The sequence below is a fragment of the Vipera ursinii genome (genome assembly GCF_947247035.1).
Source record: "Vipera ursinii genome assembly, chromosome: 3".
NCBI classification, from domain to species: Eukaryota; Metazoa; Chordata; class Lepidosauria; order Squamata; family Viperidae; genus Vipera; species Vipera ursinii.
The window spans coordinates 207,372,651-207,394,277 of NC_139516.1; the positions used below are offsets into that span (position 1 = coordinate 207,372,651).

Genomic DNA, 21,627 nt, shown 5'->3' on the forward strand with positions numbered 1-21,627 from the left:
GACAAGTAAGAAAGCTAACAAATTCTGGAATCAGACATCTAATAAAGTTTTTTTTAAAAAAATGGAAATGGATGTAGGAACAAAACCTGTAGCACATCTTTTAAGGATGACAGATAAACAGTTTGAAAGAAAACATGGGACTTTGTTTTTATATATGATGTCAGCTGCAAGGTTGTTCTACGCACGAAAATGGAAGGAAGCAGATAAGCCCCACAGAGGAAGAATGGAATTTGAAAAATAATGGAACAAGCCGAGATGATGAAGTTGGTTGTTTTGCTTAGGGATAATAATCTGAAGAACTTCCTTGGCAATCACTGTTTTCTGAGTTTATATATTATGCTAAGCCAACGTGTGACTGTGGTTTGTATACAAGCCATGTTTGTTAGATCAGCATATTCTGTGAAGCCAGAAAACTGAGATTAATGCCATCAACTCTGGCTTAGTAGCGTGTGTGAACTCTTCTAAGTACTTTTGGAGAGATCACATTTTGTGGTTGGTGTCATCTGAAAGCACAGGGTTCCTTGCCTCCCAGCTTATAGATAAATAAATCAAACCAAGGGTGGAGATAAAATCCATTTTATTCTTTCCAGAGTAGGTCACTTAGGGAATCCCAAATCAAATGGCCAGGAATAAAAGTTTTCCAGCATTTTTATGCTCACGCTTGCAATATGTGTGTGTAATATAGATAGATAGATAGATAGATAGATAGATAGATAGATAGATAGATAGATAGATAGATGATAGATAGATAGATAGATAGATAGATAGATAGATAGATAGATAGATAGAGATAGATAGATATAGATAGCTATAGATAGATATAGATATAGATATATAGATATATAGATATGTTAAGTATTTGTCAAGGCTTTTTGAATGCACCTTGCTAATTAACTCTTTCTTTCCTGCTTTGGCCTGACCCAAGGCTTATCCACGACCCTATGGGCAACGTTCCTCCAGGCCTTCCTGTCCTCTACCATCTTCTGGAGAGTCCATTTAAGCTCACGCCTACTGCTTCATTTATATATATAGTTCTCAAAGCAAACACATCTCCCTGTATGGCACTGTTTTTATCAGTAAAGCAAGCATTTTTGAGATCTGGCATATCTCACAAAGGCAGGAAAAGCAAAGTTAGATCAGTCACATCTGTCATCTATCAACTGCCTGTGTTTCCTGTAGCACCACAACTGTGCTACCTTAAACGATAGGGCAACAAGATAGCTCTAGAGCCCAATCTATCACTTTAGCTTTGTATGTGAACTTTTTTTTTATTTTCTCAGAACGTCCATGGAAGGCCATTCAAGATACTAAAATAGCTGAAAGGAACAAGGGGGCTTTGTGGTACACGAAGCAGAACATCCAGATTCAGCCATAGTTTCATTCCATACACCATTAACCTTGTGAACTCTCAAGTGTCAACGCTGCTTACATCAGATGTTTTTGCTTCGACAAAAGATGAAGAAGCAGCTATTTTATATTTCTACTTGTGTATCCCTTTTAGAGTTAAAGTTAGATGAAGAAGGGAGGTGGAAGGAAGAATATGCATGGGGGATTACTTAGTCATAATAACAGAGTAGCAGAGCATTTTCAAGGTTCTGTGTAAAAAGAGGTGATAAAAACTGGAGGTTAAGCTAAGGAGGGAGAACTTACCCTTCAACTAATTGGAGAATGTGATTTATGACAGCAACAAAAGGAGGGAACTATGCATTAATATTATTGTGCTTGGGGGAGGGGAATCCAGATTCTGGATTTAACCAAGTATTGCTGATGTTATATTGCTCTAATAAGAGACTTTTAAGGTAAACAATGCCTCAGAGTTTTTTGAAGAGCTCATCCACTGGAAACGTGACATCAAGCTTCCTCCTTCCATTATATATTCAAGATGGACAGTGTTTAATATTTATTTATTATGTATATGTAGGGGTGTGGGTCTGTACATATGTTGTATATAGTATGTTTAGGTGTGTGTCATGTATGTGTTTCACTTTGAGAGCAGGCAACTAAATTTCATTTTGATGTCTGCCGTTGTGCCCACAGTAAAAAAAAATGACAATAAAGGTGATCTTATCTTATGTCCCCCCTCGTCCTTCTCTTCATTAAACTAGACATACCCAATTCCAGCAACTGTTCCTTATATCTTTTTTAAAAAAAAAAGAATTATTAGTTTTTAGAGGGTTGGGTGGGTAAAGGAGTGGGAATTAGGGTTAGGGTACAGGGAAGGTTGGGGGTGATGGTTGGGGTTTCCCCCAATAACATTGAATATTTGGCAAACAGCATATTGTCTGGGTAGTTATATATAAATAAAAATGATAAAGCTAATAATTGATAGCAATCATCTTTTTTGCTCTTCTCTGCACTCTTTCTAGAGTCTCAACGTCTTTTTTTTTTTTTTTGCATCATGGTGACCAAAACTGGACACCGTATTCCAAGTGTGGCCTTACCAATGATTGTAAAGTGGTATTAACACTTCACGTGATCTTGATTCTATCCCTCTGTTAATGCAGCCTAGCATTATTTGATAATTTGATAAGACTGCTGTCACCTTAAGACACTGAGCAAAATTCTGTCCAGCTATTTGTGCTGATTTGGTCTTCAATTGCCTAGTTTTGGTCTCCACGCTTGAAGACAAGCTGAAAGCATCTCCTAGGCATGCTTTCTCTGCTTATTTGCTTGAAGGATGCAAAACTCTGTGCTTTGCCTAATCAGCATGTAGCACCACTAGATATCAAGATATGCCCCTTGGCTTTTTAAGATAATCACCAAGAGTCAAGATAGAAAGAGGAGGCTTGACATGAACCAGGGCAGTTAGTAAGAAAAGAGGTTTTTTTAAATATATCTATATGACTTCTCTTATCTGAGAAATGAATTGCACAGCCCAAATATTTCATCTCGGTGCTAAAATATGACCCCAAATCCTGTTTGTTTGTTTAAACAGTTATTAAATTCATGTAGAGAAAGGTTTTGAGTGATGGGTAGGGAAGGGAAGACCATCAGAAAAAAGCTAAAAATTCTTCCTTCTATTCCATGGAATGATGCTTTAAACTGCCTGTCCTCATGTAGGTTTCTCTTTTTTCCCCCCAGCTCTCCCATTTATTATTATCCAGCTGGATTATGTGGGTTTCTTCCAATCTGTAAAAAGGAAGAATTCTACCACATTGACTCTATTCTAGCAAAGTCTCTGCTGACATGCAGCCAATCAGCAATTATCAATTGATAATCAGGGGTCTTCAAACTTGGCCCTTTTATGACTTGGACTTCAACTCCCAAAATTCCTCAGCCACCATGCCTGGCTGAGGAATTCTGGGAGTTGAAGTCCACAACTCATAGGTAGGAAAGTAGCTGCTGTCAGCTCGGGGAGGGAATAAAGGGATGTGTGGAGGGTACAGGGAAGTTCTGGGGAGGATGCATGAGTCGCAAAGTGCAATGTGGGGACTTTGTATGGTGTGTGAGGGAGGGTAAGGGAGTGTCTTCCAGGGATGTCAGAGCAGAAGGGGTGGGCAAGGATACATAGGTGGGAGAGATTTGACCCAGTAATATGTGACCTTCCCTGACAGCTTTCCCATTGGCTTTCTGGAGTAATTGGGGGGAGAGTTGCAAATGAGTATCACGATGGCCAAAATTCCAAGGACAGGTTATAATAACACTGTTATAATTTGAATTTGCAACTTCCCTCTATCTTCCCCACTGACTTTGCTTGTAGAAAGGCAGCAGGAGGTTGCCACGTTTAGCAACTGTCACATTCTGTTAATGACAGCAGTAGGGAACACAGAGACTGTTGTCCCATTTAAGACCACACACACACAAAATGATAATAAATTCCTGCCTCAGTTGATGTCATAAGTCAAGGTCTACTTGTATCTCATTAGAGAAAGCTATATCACTTTCATATGTCTTTTTATTTTAGTTTTTGGGTGTTCTTTTACCTTTCCTGTGGTATGGACCTATGCCACTATTTATTGTACTGGCTTGCTGGCTTTCAACTGATAGGTGCAACAATAACATCAAATAAAACCTTGTTTTTATCTACTTCAGTTGATAGATCTTGGTTTCCTCAAGGCACCACACCTATCTATGAATTTATTTGGGAATCCTTTGGTTCCAATTTAGCATCTTAAATGCACAGGACCTTTTTATCGAATAAAACCCTGAAAATGTCTCTCACAATTGTTAGATAGTGTCTCAAAGCGCCGAAATACTGAATGAATAATTTTGTAAACATAGCCTGGACAGTTCTCCTCACAAAATGACTTCTGAATTCGTGGTCTACGTCTCTAAAACATTGATTCAGGAGTCAAAATCAATAGGGTCAAGGAGATTGAATCCTAGATATAGGATAACAGTTTTAAGGTATAATCTCAGTCGTGTCTGCTCAAAAGGGTATCCTGTTGGCCCAGTAGCAGTTACTCCCCTCACAATATGTAAAGCTTAGTAGTAAAATATGGGTTCTAACTCTGCGCTTTTGTTGTTAGTTGCGAAGTTGTGTCCGACCCATCGCGACCCCATGGACAATGTTCCTCCAGTCTTTCCTGTCCTCTACCATCTTCTGGAGTCCATTTAGGCTCATGCCTACTGCTTCAAACTCTGCACTATCTCCGAGATATACCTATGTATCATGGACCTCAACGACAAAAGAATTTTAGTTATGGTACCATCATTTTGATAACTTTCTGGTATCATTCTGATAGCTACCTTATAGCAGTGGAGGGAAAATTCTTGCTTCCCACATCTTTCCCAAATCTTCAACATGAACTCTAACAACACAGTTTTTCAAGGGAAACAAAAGATGTTTATGTTATGTATTCACACATTATAAATGTTATAAATGTTATTAACAGGGCTGAGGTAAAAGCCGCGGCAGCTTTTGACAGCTGTCAAAAGCTGCCGGACAGAACTACGTAGGCGCCAAACGACTGACAGTTCTGCACGCGCTTCCGATGACAGCTCCAAGCTGTCAAAATCAGCCGGCTCCGATTGGCGGAAGCGAACGGCGCGGGAACCCGGCTCAGCCCTGATTGGCTAACCTGTTGACAGCTGCCTGTATAAATAGGAGTCATGTTCTTCTGTTGTTGCCTGGTTCGTAAATAAAGTTAAAGTTCTTTAACTTGCTGTCTCGCCTGCTTCTTCGACAAAGCAGTTTATATTTTATTTTTGTAGCAAGAAATTATTTTTGAGTCAGGTGATATCCAGCATTAGAGACAAGTTAAAATTATGCTTTTACGGAGCGGTTGAAACTGTATTTTCAGATTGCTCTGTGTTTTCAGGATCTTCATCTTCCCTGAAGACTCTTTGAAAAATCACCTTGATGTTCTCCCTGGACTCAACTCTTTTCTTTCTCCCAACCAGAAAATAGATCACTGGGTTAATGCTGCTGTTTAGGCAAGCAGCCAAGGCTACATACTTATTCAATAGAAGATGCTCTAAAAACATTCTGTGTGAATAATATTAGCAAAGAACACATAAACATTTAATGGAAAAGTAAGGATAAGGAAACAGAGAAGAGTAATTAAGATCATCACTAACAGTCTTCCACGTTTGATCTGTTTGGATTTAAGGCACATTTTGATGAATAGGATCACAGCAGAGGCTGTGATCAATGGAAGGCAAAACACATCAATCACAACACAGTAGAGAATCAAGATGATTTCATATTTTTCTACATATTTCAAAATGTTCAGAATTCCAACAAAGAAGAAAGAGGAGACCCAGAGGAGGGCACAGAGAGCAGGGGACAAACATTTTGGCCGGGAATAGCGATGCCAGATTGGGAAGAGGACACACACACACCGGTCAATGCTGACAGCTGTCAGAAGAAATTGACCAGTAGTATACATGATGTGGGAGAGGCTACATAAGACCAAAATGGGAATTTCTGTTAATCTATATCATAATAAATATGAAGTACAGCCATAAATACGAGAAGCGCAAAGTCAGCAATAGCTAAATTAAGAATCAACAGGGTGAAAGGGCTTCTCTTAATCTGGAAGCCAAGTAACCAGATGACAATTCCATTTAATGAGAGTCCTAGACAGCAGATGATTAATATGACTGACAATATGATATACTTATTTCGGTAAATACCGTAATAGCAAATGGTATTATTATAGTCAAAATGCTCTCTTGTAACATTCATGTCTGTCAGGCTGAGGTTCATCAGGAGACTTTTGGAATGCTCCATAATCTTTTCTTTTCGTATTGAAGTTCCTATTAGAAGAGCAGAGGGGAAAATGGATTCAGTTATTCCTCCTTAATTATCATATTGTTATCTCTATCTTCTCTAATCATAATGACAACAATACTATAGATCAGGGGTGTCAAACTCAATTTCATTGAGGGCTGCATCAACATTGCGGTTGCCCTCAGGGGGCCGGGTGGGTATAGCCAGGATGGGCGTGGCCTACTGGGTGGGCGTGGCTAGAGTGCCTATGGCCTACTGGGTGGGTGTGGCCAGCTCTACATCATTTGCATCAAGGGTGCCTATGGGGGCCTGGGCAGGAGTGGGACAGATCTGAAGGTCTCTGGTAGAAGGAGGGTCTCTGGGCCAGGGCCAAGGCAGTGGGGGCCGTTCCCTCACTGTTTCCAGGATGGCTTCGTGGGCCAGAGGAAACCACTTCGTGGGCCGGATCCGGCCCCTGGGCCTTGTGTTTGACATGTCTGCTGTAGATGAAGAGGGTCTGCCTGACAAACTATAAAATGAGGCCTCACTTACAGAAACCTGTATGGGGACCAGTTGTCACCTGGATCAAGAAGAACCACACAAGATGCTGGAATTTGTGGTTACAAGTAGGTTACAGGACTCAGGACTGTTGGCTAAGCAACAAAGGCAGCAACTGCAAGACTAATGGAAGAAACGTTTTTTTTTACCAGTCAGAAATATATAAAGAAAGAAAACAAAGTAATAATGTAATGAAGTTATCACCAGAAGTAATAAATGCCTTGAGTGCAGTCCCAAAACATTTGAAGCATCACTTGAAACACCATCGGAATTGACAAAATCACCACCAGCCAATTGCAAAAGGCAGGCTTACATGGAAAAAACATGCACGCTGTGACAATACCTTTAACACCATCAAACCACCACATCTGTCTATCCCAGGTCCTTGGGAAGGACTCGATAGATAGCTAAAAACACCAAAATAATAATAATAATAATAATAATAATAATAATAATAATAATAATAATAATAATAATAATAATAATAGTAATACTAATAATAATAATAATAATAATAATAATAATAATAATAATAATAATAATAATACCTGGTTGATACCTAGGATGCTGGCAGCAACCCATGTCAACCATTAGTACCAGTCAATTTGAATGTTCAGTTGATTGAGGTTCATGTTTAATGAATAAAAGTATAATGATAATGATAATGATGTTAATGATAATAATAATAATAATAATAATAATAATAATAAGAAGAAGAAGAAGAAGAAGAAGAAGAAGAAGAAGAAGAAGAAGAAGAAGAAGAAGAAGAAGAAGAAGAAGAAGAAGTTGGAAGGGACCTTGGAGGTCATCTAGTCCAACCCCCTGTTTAGGCAGGAAACCCTATACCATTTCAGACAAATGGCTGTCCAGTCTCTTCTTAAAAACTTCCAGTGTTGGAGCATTCACCGCTTCTGGAGGCAGGTTGTTCCACTGGTTAATTGTCCTAACTGTCAGGAAGCTTCTCCTTAGTTCTAGGTTCAATCTGAACATCTGGCTGATTGAACATCCAACCATAGTTTATTAAACTAGAATGCTAGCTGGCTCTCAATGATTGCACAATTCGCAACAATGAAAAATTTAAAAATTACCTAAAATCTGTGAGATGATCTCACGAGGTCGATGGATCGTTAAGGTGCTTCCAAGTAAAAGGCATCACGCAGAGATGCAATCATATAAAGTTTATTCAATGATAGATTAAAGAGAAAGAAATACTTGGCATGAAGGCATTCATGCCTGCATGTGAGAGAGAACAAAAGAAAAGAAAGCAAGCTAGCATAGCATAACTGGAACAGAACAAGAACTAAACTGAAGAGAATCTGAACAAAGAGCAGCCCCTCGTGCAGAGGTATTTATGGGGGGTCTGGGCCCCTCCCTAACCATAAAACTCTCTCACCAATGGGGCTGTAGGGGTCTGAGACCCTTGGCTCATCAGTGGAAGCAAAGAAGCCTCTTTGCCTCCATTTGATGACCTTTTTTGGGTAACTGCCAATGGCTGGCACTAAACATTTAACAATATTTTAAAAAAATCTTCCCTAGTGAGATAGTTGCTCCCACTATGCACAAAAAGTGTTTATTTTTGTTTTAAAAAATCATGTGGAAGATGCTTAATTTCACTGTTCACATGCTTTGTTAAAAGCTTCTTAGCAATAAGGAAGCCCTTTGAAGATTTGCATATCTCTTCTGTTCAGTTCTTAGCAACTACTCAAAGTAGCCTCACCTCAGAGGGTATTAGGGAACCCCTTGAGGTATTCCAGTCATTTTGTCCCAGCTGAAGCAAACTAGGAGTTTAAAAAAGGTGAAAATTCTGCAGAGCAAATACATCCACTTAGCTTGTTGAACATTTGCTACTAACTGAAGCTCTTCCTGTCTAAATCTGTGGAGGTCTCTTATCTATTTGATTCTTTCTGGGGCAAGAATAGATTTTATGAACAGTATGTATGTATTTGTGGAGGGGGGGAAGGGGGTGGAGAATGAAGGAAACTAATGAGAGAGAGAGAGAGAGAGAGAGAGAGAGAGACAGACAGACAGACAGACAGACAGACAGACAGACAGACAGACTTTATTATCATTTGTTACTTTGGGCACACTGGTACACACTGTACATAACATACATTTACACAATATACATACATACATACATACACATACGCACACACAAACATATATATATGTAAATTTTACATATTTACATATATAGATATATATGTAAATTTTTTTGGCTTGTGTAAAAAAAATTACACAAATATGATCTGCCACTGCTTTGGCTACTACCTGTAGGTGGCCTTGGGTTAGGCTGAAACAGGAAATAAGATTTGTCCCGTGTTTGGGACCTAAGCAAGTGCATTCTTATATCCCAAATAACTCTAAAATTATGAATCCCAGGCATATTTGTGCAATAATATAAAATCCTTGAACTCTGGTATAATTGTAAAACAGATATTTATTGTTTAAAGGATTTTATGCCATTGTGTGTGTGTGTGTGTATAAACACACACACACATATATATACAGAGAGAGAGAGAGAGAGAGAGAGAGAGAGAGAGAGAGAGAGAGAGAGAGAGAGAGAGAGAGAGAGAGATACACTGCCATATATAATCACTGCCCATTTTGAATACATAGCAGAAAGAGAAAACTTGAGAGTTCATAAGGTTGATGCTATATGGAACCAAACTGTGATTGAATCTGGATGTTCTGCTTTGGATACCACGAAGCCCCCTCCTCCCAGAAGGTAACAAAGAAAACAGGTTGTGGAGAGGATGTGTAGCATAAGATTTTTCATGTGGCCATAGAATCTTGTGGTATTGATACCATCGTAATGGTCCCCAAGTCCTAACCTGAACTAAAGGACTGAAAATGTACTTTGCAAATAACAATTCCTATCATTCAAACTCTACCTTGGCTGCTTACATACCTGTTGATGATAGGGAGAATCTCCAGAGGAGACAAGCAGATCCCTTTCAGAATCTAGCGATCAAATGAGATTCCCTTTGGCTGGCAACTGAAGCAATGACAATTGGAACAGAGAATTTATGTGCCCCAAGCCACAGACTTCTATAGAAAAAAAAAAACAACAAACTTCAGAGAACTTGCTTAATACTCTTCTCTGAATCTTTCAGTGTTCACATACACAATTTGCAAAATAAGTGCTTAAATATGTGAACTTAACTTGGAAGAAGGGACAACCCAAAAAGATAATACCTAATTGAAAAGCAGCCTAGTTTGGATGTGAAATTCAGGCACGGTCTTACAGTGGTTCTCCTCCTATCTCCAGGGACGTTCGCAGTCGGTGTTGACAGGAGGGCAGAGGTCGACCGCGAGGTCTCTCATTTGTGGAGTTCCTCAGGGGTCGGTCCTCTCGCCTCTCCTGTTCAACATCTACATGAAACCGCTGGGTGAGATCATTCGTGGCTTTGGAGTTGGGTATCATCAGCTTTTCCTTTCGACCCCAAACCACCCCAGTGATGCCCTCAACGTGATGTCACGTTGCCTGGAGGCGGTTTGGGTCTGGATGGGGAGGAACAGACTTCAACTCAACCCCGACAAGACTGAGTGGCTTTGCATACCTTCATCCCGGGTTTATTTGGATATTCCACCTCTTTCTATGGGGGGTGAACTATTACCCCCCGTAGATAGGGCTCGCAACTTGGGAGTCCTCCTAGATTCACGGCTCACCTTGGAAGATCACATAGGGGCTGTGACTCGGGGGGCTTTCGCCCAGGTTCGCCTGGTGCGCCAGTTGCGGCCCTATCTAAGCCGGGATGATCTATGCACGGTCACTCATGCGCTCGTGACCTCTCGTCTGGACTACTGCAACGCTCTCTACATGGGGCTGCCCTTGAGGACCACCCGGAAGCTCCAACTGGTACAGAATGCAGCCGCGAGAGTTGTGTTGGGAGTCTCCCGATACTCCCATGTTACACCTCTGCTCTGTGAGCTGCATTGGTTACCAGTTGTCTTCCGGGTGAGATTCAAGGTACTAGTAATGGTGTTTAAAGCCCTACATGGCAGGGGTCCGGAGTACCTTAGGGAACACCTGCTGCCGGCATCAACATCCCTCCACCCTGTGCGTTCCCACAGAGAGGGCCTCCTCAGGGTGCCACCGGTTAGTGAATGTCAACTGGTGGCCCCCAGGGGGAGATCCTTCTCTGTGGGCGCGCTGGAGCTATGGAATCAGCTACCGGTTGAGCTCCGGACGGGGCCCGATCTTCACTCCTTTCGCCGCGAGCTAAAAACATACTTTTTTGAACAAGCTGGCCTGGCCTGATGGGGGACTGGGGGGGTTGTTATTGTTATTTTATTGGGGTTTTAAGATGTATTTTTAGTATATGGGCATGTATTTAATTATTTTTTAACTTTTGTAATCCTGTATTTTTATTCTTGCCCTGTTCACCGCCCTGAGTCCTTCGGGAGAAGGGCGGTATAGAAATATTATTAAATTAAATTAAATTTGTGTTTAGAAAATATTTTCATTTTCCCAAGCTAGAGCAATCTGCTCTGCTGATTTCTAAAACAGCTTGAGATCGTTCAATAGTTTCTGCAGGAAAAAAATGCAAGAAAATTCACGGAGGGGGAGAGGGAGAGAATGAGAGAGAGATTCAGTCAGAGCTGAAGAAGCTTCTTGGATGAGAAGTGAAATGTCTTCAAAGAAAAACAAGAAAATCCAGTTGTCTCATGAAAAAGCATCTTTGAGATTGAATGTATCATGCAAACTCAAGAAAGGGAGCAGTTCCATAGATATAGCAAACCTGTCAGATGAGCCAAGCCTACATTGGGATGCTGTTGTGCTGTGCATCTCCATATCTTGGGCATCTGGCTTTCCCAGACATTACACTAGTGTAGCTTCTGGTTCAGTCCATTGTGTGAAGCAAAACCTGTCTTAAAACACTGAGTGAAGCAGATCATCATATGAAGGTGGAGCTTGATTTATTTGAGGAATGTTAGAAGTTCTACGGATAGAGAAATTGTGTTCGCTTAATCTGGATTTTGATGTTAGGGCTGCAGATTTCTCCCTATTAGTTGTCCACCCATTGGCTCTTTCAAATCAAAATGAAAAAGGACAGTATGTTGCATGTTGCAGAGGTTTCGCTTCAAAATCCTGTGAAAATACTTGTTGCCACAGCTTTGTCCGACAAAGAAGGGAAGTGGCTGACACTGTATATTTCAAAATAACAGCCCATTGTGTTACATAGTCAGTGACTTCATTATTTACTCAGAAGTAAGAAAATGACCTCGAGTGAACTATAATTGAGTTAGAGGTCTTGGGAGGAGAAGGTTAGAGAACAGAGTGGTCTTCAACCTGAAGGGCTTCAGAAGGAAGAGGGAGTGGATTTGACTGAATAGTATTAGGATTCTTTCCTAGCTTGAAGACCTCAAGGTCCGCTATGAACCCTTTGATTATAGGATTTCATGATTTTATGGGATTCAGGTAGCCTGAGAGTGAGTCACAGCAAGTCAGAACTTCATAAATATACACACATACATTGATGGAAATGGGAAAGATAAAATCTATTGCTAGAACACTATGGGGACTTTTTCATGGACTTTCCCAGTCTTGAAAGTCATAGAGTATGCAACCCCCACAACTCCAATCTTCAAAAGTTGCCTGCTCAGATCATTCACATCGTCCTTTAGGCAAAGGGAAGGACATCATACGTTATCTAGAATAACAGAGTAGGAAGGGACTTTGGAAGTCTTCTAGACCAACCCCCTACTCAGGCAGGAAACCCTGTACCATTTCAGACAAATGGTTGTCCAATCTTTTTCTTGAGAACTTCCAGTGTTGGAGCATTCACAACTTCCAGAGGCAAGTTGTTCCACTGGTTAATTGTTCTGTCAGGAAATTTCTCCTTAGCTCTAGGTTGCTTCTCTCCTTGATTAAATGAATAGAATAGAGCTGGAAGGGACCTTGGAGGTCTTCTAGTCCAGCCCCCTGCTCAAGCAGGAGAACCTTTACTGTCTCAGACAGGTGACTGTCTAGCCTCTTCTTAAAAATCTCCAACTATGGAGTGCCCACGATTTCTGGTGGCAAGCTGTTCCACTGGTAGATTGTCCTCCCTGGTAGGAAGTTTCTCCTTAATTCCAGGTTGTTTCTCTCTTTGATCAGTTTCCAACCATTGTTTCTTGTCCTTCCCTCTGCTGCTTTGGAGAATAGTTTGATACTCTCTTCTTGGTGCAGCCCCTCAAATACTGGAATACTGCTATCATGTCACCCCTATTTCTTCTTTTCTTTAGACTAGCACTAGCCAAACCCAAGTTCTGCAGCCATTCTTCGTATGTTTTAGTCTCTAGGCCTTTGATCATCTTAGTTGCTCTTCTCTGAATTTTTTCCAAACTCTCAACATCTTTTTTGTGATATGGTGATCAAAATTGGCTGCAGTATTCCAGGTGTGGTCTTACTAGGGTTTTATAAATCAGTACGAATACTTTGTGTGATCTTGATTCCATGCCTCTATTTATACAGCCCAGGATTGTACTAGCTTTTTTGGCCGCTGCTGCACACTGCTGGCTCATAGTCAAGTGATCGTCCACTAGGACTCCAAGGTCCTTCTCACAGTTATTGTTTTTAAGCCAAGTCTCACCCAATCTGATTTGATTTTTCCTGCCTAAATGTAAAACTTTGTTTTTTCTCTACATTGAAACTCATTGGGTTGGATAGGGCCCATTGATCAAGTTTGTCAAGATCTTTTTGGATCCTGTGTTTGTCTTCTAGGGTTTTGGCTACTCCTGCCAGTTTATTTATTTTTTTTAAATTCCATTTATATCCCGCCCTTCTCCGAAGACTCAGGGCGGCTTACAAGCTTAGCAGTAGCCTTCATTCTATGTATATGCCTGCTTGTTAGGGCTTTCACACACACCCCAAGCGGCATTATTACAAAGTCAGCTTAATTGCCCCCAACAATCTGGGTCCTCCTTTTACCTACCTGGGAAGGATGGAAGGCTGAGTCAACCTTGAGCCTGGTGGGATGCGAACCTGCACTAATTGCAGGCAGCTGGTGTTACTTAAGGAGGCATTAGCCCACTGCTCCACCAAGGCTCTTAAATGTCATCTGGAAATTTGGTGAGTTCCCCTTCTATTCCCTCATCTAAATCATTGATGAAAATATTGAAGAGTACTGGCCTAAGACAGAACCTTGTGGTACTCCACTGCTTACCTCTCTCCATGTGGATGTAGTGCCATTGAGGACTACTCGTTGAGTACGGTTTGCCAGCCAGCTACAGATCCATCCAGTGGTGATGTCGTCTATTCCATCTTTTTCTAGCTTACCAAGGAGTAGGTTGTGGTCTACTTTATCAAATGCCTTACTGAAATCTAAGTATACTACGTCCACAGCATTTTGCTGGTCTGCTAGTTTAGCCTCTTTTTCAAAGAATGAAATAAGACTGATTTGGCATGATCTGTTTTAAACAAACCTGTGCTGGCTACTAGTTATAATTTTATTTGCTTCTAACTGTTCACAGATCTGTTTTTGATTATATGTTCTAGGATCTTCCCGGGTATTGATGTTAAATTGATTGGTCTGCAGTTTCCTGAGTCGGTTTTCTCCCCTTTCTTGAAGATGGGAACCACATCAGCCCTTTTCCAATCCTCAGGTACTTCCTCCTGGCTTCAGGATTTGTGGAAGATGTGGTGTAATGGTTCTGAGATAACATCTGCCAGTTCCTTCAGAACTCTGGGATGTAAGCTGTCCGGTCCCAGTGATTTATATTCGTCAAGGTCAGATAGGTGTTCTCTTACCATTTTCTTGCTTATTTTAATTTTTTGTTTCTAGTTTGTTTTTTGCAGTGGTTTTTTTGCTATGTTGGGCTATGGTTTCTTTTTGTGTGAGGACTGATGAAAAGCATGAGTTAAGCAGCTCTGCTTTCTCCCTGTTGCCTGTAATTTCCTTGCCATCTTCTCTCTTTAGTGGACCTACAGTTTCCTTGACATTTTTCTTGTTGTTAATATATTGGAAGAAACTTTTTTATTAGCCTTGATTATATTTTATTATCTTCAAGTCTTTGTTCATTCTGAGCCTTTGCTTTGCTGACTTCATCTTTGCATCTTCTGGTTGTCTGCTGATAATTGGCATAATTAGTTATGTGCCCCTCTTTCCATTTTTTTGTATTTGTCCTTTTGGTCTTTCAGTTTGTTAGAGAGATCTTTGTGCAGCCACGCTAGTTTCTTTTTGAATTTCTTGTTCGTTTGTTTTTTTCTTTTTCAGTGGTATTGTGCTAGTATGGGCTTTTATGATCACATTTTTCACAGTTTTCCATGCTTCTTGGGTTGCTTTCCCCTATAGATTTTCATCCATGGGATCTTTCCTAGGTTCTCTCTGAGTTTGTAGAGGGGTCAAACAGGCCATCTATGTCAAAACTGAACAGCCCTCTCTCAAGAGAGGGGTAGGGATACAACATCATCTATTTCCCATCTACCACACAGTCCTTTCAGCAGTTCCAAGAAAGCTCCACGCCCATTTGCACCACTCAGGTGACCCTGAGGACACAGACAAACCTCTAGATAGCCTCAATGACTCTCTAAAAAAATGCAAAAATACTCCTGTCTGCCAGGAGTAAAACTCCTTTCAGTCCCCACCATCCAGTCAGAGCCGAAGAAGCTTCTGGGTTGAGAAGCAAAATGTCTTCAAAGAAAAACAAGAAACTCCAGTTGGCTTGTGGAAAAATCACCTTTGGGACAACCAGGACCTGGATGATTGAGAATCTCTATTGATATATTCAACAGCACCTATTTGCATGGGTCCCCTGCACAAATGACGCACTGGGTGACAATGAATTCTAAATTGAAATATACCACCACTATTGCCATAGAGGGAATATAAGGAGCGGGGGGGGAACTCCTTATCAAGTTATCAAGTGTTTTTCTGTTACCAAATTGGGATTTCTCAAATCCCATTTTGGCGGAAATGACAGAAAGTGAAGATCAGATCTCTTTTTTTTTTGTAAAGTAAAAGTTTTCCCTCCAGGAGCTAATGTGGGAGTTAGATTTGTCTTCCAAATGACTTACCACATTATAAGCAACTTTTCCATCATCTGACCTTCGGTCCTTCCGCCGTGACCTGAAGACATGGTTGTTCCAACAAGCGGGCCTGGACTGACTACGATTTTTAATTAGGCTTTTTACTTGGTTAAATTGTCTTGTAATTTTGCATTAATTGTTAAATTCTCTTTTAAATTTTTTACTCTATGTTTTTTATTTTTTATTGTTGTGAGCCGCTCTGAGTCCTCAGGAAGAAGGGCGGCATATAAATTTAATAAAATGAAATGAAATGAAATGAAATCTGCATCTTGAACTTGGTTACATTATTTGGAGGAAACCTGGCCGCTGGCTGAGGTAAACAGTCGAAAGAATGAGCCAAGTGGGAGATTGAGTAGGGGAATATTTAATTTTAATTTCTGATAACTGAATCCAGTATTGGGCGGTGTAAAAAGGCCTCGAAAAAGAGTAGACACAAAGCCACACAATCTTCAGAACAACCAAGCCTGGGGATCGAAACAAACACATAATAGAATGTTTCGTTGTGAAATATTCCAAAAACTTGTGAAGTAAAGATACTAGGAGTTGAAGTCCTAGTGTCCTTTCACAATTACATTTATGGAGTTCATGAGCCATCTGCTGGTCAACTGGTGTTATAGTTTTTAAATCGTATTTATATCGCAAAGAACATACACACGGATTTTTTATATTGTCTACTCAACCTTTACAATGGGCTATAAACCTGTTTGGTAGGGTAAGTCCTTGGAGAAACATCAATTCTTCCCTCCATAAAATTTCTCCTTAGTTGTATGTTGCTTCTCTCCTTGATTAGTTTCCATCAATTGCTTCTTTTTCTGCCTTCAGGTGCTTTGGAGAATAAGTCGACTCCCTCTTCTTTGTGGCAACCACTCAAATACTGGAATACTGCTATCCTGTCACCCCTGGTCTTTTAATCTAGATTATCCATATCCAGTTCCTGCAACCATTCTTCATATGTTTTAGCCTCCAGTCCCTTCATTATCTTTGTTGGTCTTTTCTGAACTTTTTCTAGAGTCTGAACATCTTGTTTCTCTTTTGTTCAAGGGGGAGATTGATAATTATTCATTTTCCAAATGTTTCACACCCCAAGCCTAAAATATTTTCTGCTACTATCCTAGATCAATGTTAGAGAAACATGGAGAATAGATGGGGTTTGCTTATGGAGAAGCTGCACAACTTGTTTAATGTGTGAAGGTGTGCCTGACTTCAGGAAGAATGTCGCTAATGTTATAGATAAAAGAAAGGAAGCCAGCACGAATGCAAAATTGGAAAGTTTGGTTTGTCTGGGAAAGCCTTCAGCTGCCCTCTTGAGGTGACGATGAACAGAAGCTGGATAATGCGACTTAATGCCAGACGGAGGGCGTGCAGGGATCTTCGCTCTTCAGCAGGTCACTGAATAATGTATGAAGATGAGAAATACAATTCATTGCATGTTCATTGATTTAGAAAAAGTGCAATGGCAAAGTCAATGGCCTTGAATTACGGGATTTTTGCAAGTATGATTGCTGAATGAGATAAGAGCTGTATACGATGAGAGAAAAGCAGCAGTCGGAATAAATGAAATGCTTAGTTGGTGACACGCCATTGAGCAGGGAGCAAGACAAGAATATCTAGTGATTTAATTTAATTGTTTAATTCCGCTAGGGATAAATGTATAAAGAATTCTTGTATTGATGATAAAGTTCTTGTAGTTAAAGACATTTTGGTCACCACAATATAAAAATGATGTTGAGACTCTGGAAAAAGTGCAGAGAAGAGCAGCAAAGATGATCAGGGGGCTGGAGGCTAAAACATATCAAGAACGCTTGCAGGAACTGGGTATGTCTAATCTAGTGAAAAGAAGGACTAGGGGTGACATGATAGCAGTGTTCTAATATTGGAGGGCTGCCACAAGGAAGATCAATTTATTCTCCAGAGCTGCTGAAGAAGCAACAGATGGAAACTAAGCAAGGAGAGAAACAACCTAGAACTGAGAAATTTTCTGACAAAAGAACAATTAATCAGTGGAATGACTTGCCTCCAGAAGCTGTGAATGCTCCAACACTGGAAGTTTTTAAGAAGAGATTGGACAGCCATTTGTCTGGAATGGTATAGGGTTTTCTGCCTGAGCAGGGGGTTGGACTATAAGATCTCCAAGGCCCCTTCCAACTCTGTTATTCTGTTAAGATGTGAATATATGTGTACTTTGTACGACACTGTATAGTTGACTGAAAACTCCAACTGTTGGTAGGAAACATTAGATAGATAACATGGTGCATCAAGGGAAAAAGCTCCAATATTCATGTATCAAAGGCCAAGGCAGCTGTTTTTGACAAGAAAAGTTGAGTGAATCACCATTGAAAGAAGTCAACTAATTTGTATTCAATATCAGAATGCTGAGAAAGCAGACGGAGGGATGTTAATACATATACATCCTGGTAGGAAAAAGGGCAGGTGGCATGTGGACTTTTATGGGGAATGATTGATTTTGCCTTCTCGGTGTCTGCACCCTCCCTAAGGAACAGCATCCATGGGAGATTAAGAGGGCCCAACCCTCTTAGACTTCTGTAAGGCATTGAAGACCTGGATGTTCCTCCAAATATTTGGGTCAGGGAAGAGGTGACTTATTCACCAAAGCACCTGAAGGCAGGACAAGAAACAATGGATGGAAAGTAATCAGGGAGAGAAGCAACCTGGAACAAAGGAGAAATTTCCTGACAGAAGAATTAACCAGTGGAGCAACATGCTTCCAAAAATTGTGGGTGCTCCATCAATGGAGGTTTTTAAGAAGAGATTGGACAACCATTTGTCGGAAATGGCATAGAGTTTTCTGCTTGAGCAGGGGGTTGGACTAGAGGACCTTCAAGGTCCCTTACAACTCTGTTATTCTGTTTTATTCTGCTAGTATGGATGTAATGAAGATGGTAGAGGACAGGAAGGCCTGGAGGAAAGTTGTCCATGGGGTCGCAATGGGTCAGACACAACTTCACAACTAACAACAACTTGGATGTAATTAATTTATCCTCAGCACCAAGGATGTTTGAGTGGTTTGTTTGTAAGCCACCGAGAGTCACTTGTGTGAGATGGGCAGAAATGTAAATGACATAAGCCAATAAAAGTGAAAGTGTGCATACAATATGCTTCTGCTCCCTTTGTACATGGAAAAATGCGAGTTGGGTATCAGAAGACATGCAAAACTGAATGAGGAGAAAAGATAAGAAAAAGTAGGCAGTAAAGCACAATTATTTACCTGTTGTGATTCAGGGTCAGCCTGTGGGTTCGGCAGTTGGTTATGAAGATTCAGAGGAGGAGGAGGAGGAGGGTGTTGGAGAGCTTGCTGAGGATAGCCTTGAGGCTCCGCAGAGCCCTCAGCCAGGCCCCTCCCATCTGGTTATGAGCCTGACAGCGTGGATGAAGATGACCCACAGCTGGCCCTGTTCAAGGACGCCCGATGCAGGAGGCAGTCAATCAGGAGTAAACAGAGGAAGGCAATGGGGCACCTCAGAAGGAGGCAGAGAGAAGCCACGCCCTGGACTGTTTAAAAGGGGAATGTGTGGGAGGGCTGGTTTGCTGAAGGCAACCGTTTGAATAGCTCCTTTTTCATGGTTCATGTCTTGTTTTGCTCTGTTTTATGTCAATAAATTTGGCAGGCTTAGTTCCAGCCTCTTTCCGTTTTGTAAAGGGGTTGTCCCTGCCTTTTCTGCAGGGCCGGTAGTAGGCTGGTACAGAACATTACCTAGGCCTTGGGGTAGAATGGATGGGGCTCTCCATTTATAATGCTTCCTATTTGCCTTGTTGTTGGACTGCCTTCTTGTGATTGTATTTTGCAGTTCTTTTTATACTCCTTTGCTGAATCTTTTGTAGAAGATTAGAACCCACAGATTTGTGGTCCAAAATGTCAAGTCCAAAATCAAGAAGGGCACGTGGTGAGTCTTCCAAGCTGAGATCTTTATTGTTTCACACCTATAGACCAAATCTTATCAGACTGAGGACTCTACCATCTGTATCTACAAGTCCATATCTATCTATAGAAGATCTTATCTTCTGTGTGAACTGCTAGAGAAGGAATGTCTTCATACTTTTCCTCCCACACATCCTATCTGGATTCAGTTGCCTCTTACTCCTCTGACATTTTATTTATTTATTTATTTATTATTGGGACTTATATGCCGCCCTATCTCCCGAAGGACTCAGGGCAGCTAACAACAATAAAATACAATAATACAAAAGTTTAAAAGAAATTAAATTAATAGCCCCAGTAGAATAAATTAAAATTAAAATTAAGTTCCCTGTTCCTTCTGGGAATCAAGATATTGACAGTGATACTGAAGCTCTACTTATGAGCCAAGCTTTGATTGCAACATCGTGGTTGCCATCTTCACTTTTTTTTTAATCACATGCCAGGGACACCCCTACATGGTAGTTGAAATCTTCTACCCTTGAGATGGAAGCATTGGGTGATCCCAGAAGCTAAACCATGCCAATCTTAGTTAGAACTCGCATGGGGGCTCTACAGAAACCCCAGGACTTTAGAGGTTGACCTTTGAGAAGTTGAAAAGATTTCAAGAGGTGGTGATGGCAAACTACCTCCCTGTTATTGCCAAGAAAATTACATGGGAAATTACATTGTCAGTGAAATCACCAACTTCATGCTCAATTCTAGGGAGGCTTCATTTTGGCTCCCCTTTCGGTGCTTGAGGAACATCTCTTAAAATAATAGGGTACAATTATAATAATATACTTTTTAATTACAGAAATGAGTATCCCAGCAGCTCGTGGTGTCCATTCTTTAAAGAAAAATCAATTTGCATTTAAATACAACCATACCCAGGACAGTTCGGTACTAGAGAACAGTTGACTCTTGAGATTTGCAGACTAGAAAATGAGAAGAAAATGGGGAAAGTTCAAAGGACCGCTAATAGCAGGGATTAGTGCATCTCGCTGAAAAGGCCTATATTTTACTAGAGGGAATAAAATGAAACCCTGTGGATATCTTTATTGGAAGAACAAAGACCCAACGTTGTACTAGGGGAAAAATCCACATTACTTAATAGCAACAGTTCCATTTCAACAGAGTCAAAGCTTTTATTAGACAGTGCTAAGGGTTGAGTCTATGTTTTGCCTAGCCCAGTGGGGGATACTTTTGTCCTGATTCTCCATGATCTCTCAGCAGCTTTCATTGCAATCGGTCATGGCATCCTTCTGGATCTCCCATGGGGATTAGGGACAGAGGGCAGGGGGAAATCTGTGGCCAGGAAGATCTTTGCACAGATTTATCTGGAGCACCACTTGCACCCGCTTTTGGACTGAGACGTCCTCCAGATCGTCACTGAGGGAGTCATTGTCTCTTGTGGTGGACCGTTACAATAGATTCTACATGGGGCTGCCCTTGAAGACCACTCAGAAACCACATGTCAGTCCCCAAAGAAATGTATCCTCATTTATTTTAGCCTGGTAGCTTTCTTTCTTGCCTGCCATTCTGTTGGGAGTGCGGAGCCCTTAGGGATGCTTTGCACTGTCTGCTTTATTGCCTTGTTGCCCTTCCCCCAGGGGAGGGAATGTCTCCCCCTTATCTGAGAGGCAGTTTGCGCTTGGAGCCAAAAGAAATTGAAAGTCAGAGAGACCTTGAAGAGTCCTCCGAAAAGATCGATTACCAAAACACGATGCCACCTGTGGGTTGGCTGGGATTCAACATTAAGAAAAGCAAGATCATGGCATCCAGCCCTCTCAATTCCTGGCAAATAGATGGGGAAGAAATGGAGGTAGTAACAGATTTTATTATCCTGGGCTCCAAGATTACCGCAGACGGGGACTGCAGCCAAGAAATTAAAAGACGCTTGCTCCTGGGGAGGAAAGCCATGGCAAATCTAGACAGCACACTAAAATGCAGAGACATCACCCTGTCAACAAAAGTGCATATACTGTA

General features: G+C 41.0%; 1 pseudogene across 1 annotated transcript; it reads right to left on the minus strand.

The window, feature by feature from the left end:
• Positions 1-5,214: 5,214 nt before the first annotated feature.
• LOC310638992 (mas-related G-protein coupled receptor member H-like) lies at positions 5,215-6,175 on the minus strand (annotated as a pseudogene). Its single transcript has one exon. The product of its transcript is annotated as a mas-related G-protein coupled receptor member H-like (transcript).
• Between the last annotated feature and the right edge of the window lie 15,452 nt (positions 6,176-21,627).